Below are 2387 nucleotides of genomic sequence, written 5' to 3'. Positions count from 1 at the left end.
GAGGGGTAGAAGTCCTGGGCCCGGCACCGCAGGGTCATCTCCCCGTGGGGGGCAGTGTGGCGGGTCACTGGAGCAGAGGGCGGGTCTGGAGGCAAAGAGGCATTTCCAGGCTCCCCCTCTCCCCCCTCCCCTCCGGGGGCACAAGGACAGGTGGGGACAGGGGGACACCCCGCAATCCGGGCCCTCGGGTAGAAGGGGTGCCTGTGGATCTGGAGCCCTGGCCTGAGGATGCAGGGACAATGGCCAGCTGTGCCTGGCAGTACCTGCCTTCTTCAGCGTCTCCTTCCCCATTTCCAGATACTTCTTCAGCCACAGCTCCCACGTCTCCTCTGGATAGGCTTTATATCCCTCCACCATGCTGCTGTCCGAGCTTGAAGTTCAGAGCCTGGAGCACCGACGCCGTCCACGTGTAGGTCTCCGTGTCCTGGGCAAGGTAGTCGTGCCGGTCCTAGGCGTGTTGAAAAAAACCTCGCTTGAAGGTGACATCGAGGGAGACCTCGCAGCCGTACATAGTCTGGAAGGTGTGGACCCCTGCCCCGCCCCCGGCCCGGGTTAGCTCGGCCAGACTTTCCCCACCGGCGCTGATTCCTTGACCCACCCCCCACGCGGGTCCTTCAGCCTCGGGAGCCCCCCGACCCCGTGTCCCCAGTGCGAGCCTCAGGTGACCGTGGGGGGCTCGGACCCGCCCGTCCCCCCACTCCGCCCCAGCCCACGTCACGCACCGCCCTCGCTCTGGTTAAGCAGGCGCGGAGGTTCCGATGGGTCACCCGGCAACTCTGCGCGTTCGCCCGGGAGATCCGCGTGTTCCGCTCCCAGGAGCGCGGCTCCACCCGCTCCATCCGCTCCACCCACGGCGCCCGCGGCTCCTGCCTCGGACTCTCGCTGTCGCTGTCAAAGCCCACGAACTGCTGATCGTCCACGTAGCCCACGGAGAAGAACCGCGGCTCCCCGAGCTCGGGCCGGGACACGGCGGCGGAGAAATACCTCAGGGAGCGAGGGCCTGAGACGTGAGGACCCGGGCCCGGGATCAGGGTCTGCGGCCAGACCCGGGGGGTGACGCATGATCCCGTCAGCCCCGCAGCGTGGCCCCGGAGTCTGGACCTCGCCCGGCCGGCGACGCCTCCCAAGCCCCGCCGCCGCAAACGCCTTCACCGACAACCCACGCAGGTCCTGGTGCCCTTTCGCCTGACCTTGCCCCGCCTCTCCCCGCCCCCACCTCTGGCCCAGGTCCCGGGTCTCTCGCACTCCTCACCCCCAGCCCCCCACCTTGGGTCTTACCTGCCCCCAGCCTCATCCCATCCGCCCCCCACGATACTCCGTGGAGCTCTTTAACAAAGCTGCTCCTGGTTCTCTGTCCTCGCCCTTGCATACCTGGGGCTCCCGGACAGCTCTGCTCCTTCTTAACGCCCCCAGGCCTGTCGCACCCATACTTCCTCCTGGCTCCTCTGCCTCCACGCCCGTCGTCCTCACACCCACTTACCAGTCCACTCACCCCCCCCCAAAAAACTAAAAAAACCGACACCAAGACACCGCCCCCCCCGCCAAAGCCCAGCCAACGGACGGCAGGCCACGGGTCCCCGAGTCACACGCACGCTTATTCCAGGCTTCTTCCTTTCACCATCATCCTGACTTCACCTGAGATGAAGGAGCTGGTTCCCTGGAAACCCACTCTGGGCTAAGTGTTGGAGGACCTTTCTGTAGCAATGGCCCCCCCCCCCCCCCACGCATCTGCCCCTGGATGCCTTGTCCAGTTTCCAGGCGGCCGTTTAACACTATTCTCTACTTGCCTGCCCAGGTCTCTGGCAGGGCCAGGGTCCCCAACAAAAAGAGAGAGCGCAGACACGGCTCCATGGCCCAGGCAGAGAAGCCCGAGGTCATGGAAACCTGTTTACACTAGGTTTAGAGAGGAACGAATCCCTAACTTCTGGTTGGCTTCACAGAGGCCCTGCCAGCCAATAGCAAACGAAAAATAAAAAACGTCATTGGTGACTGGGCAGAATGAGCATGCGCAGGTTAGGAGACCAAAACTGAAACTGAAATCCCCAGCTTTTAGATAGGCCTTTGCTCTTTCTGTGTAAATTTCACAGAACAGCCTCTAAATCTCTGGAGCGCCAGAGTCTCCTTCCCTCCCACCCGTCATCATTCCAGGAACACCTGGCTCTTGTGCTCTCAGCCCTTAACCCTCCTCTGCTGGTCTTCCAACCCCCAGCCCTCCTCAATGTGGACCCTTTTCCCTCCTCAGAAGTTAGGAAGAATGCCCCCCCCCCAATTGAGGGTGTCTGAGGACTGAAGAAATCTGCAGACTGGTTTGTGGAGGGCTGTGTTGCCACCTGCGGTTTAATGACCTCCACCCCAGCAAGTCTCAGCAAGTCTTGTAACCTTCCCAG

The 2387-nt window shown here is 62.8% G+C and overlaps 1 pseudogene; it reads right to left on the bottom strand.

The window, feature by feature from the left end:
* Nucleotides 1–1921, bottom strand: part of LOC114023336 — a 3807-nt pseudogene extending 1886 nt beyond the window's left edge.
* Nucleotides 1922–2387: the final 466 nt, after the last annotated feature.

Source organism: Vombatus ursinus, unplaced genomic scaffold (genome assembly GCF_900497805.2).
Source record: "Vombatus ursinus unplaced genomic scaffold, bare-nosed wombat genome assembly UNPS02014817.1, whole genome shotgun sequence".
NCBI lineage: Eukaryota > Metazoa > Chordata > Mammalia > Diprotodontia > Vombatidae > Vombatus > Vombatus ursinus.
The sequence above is the reverse complement of the archived record's forward strand: the minus strand, read 5'-3'. Positions and strand labels throughout refer to the sequence as shown.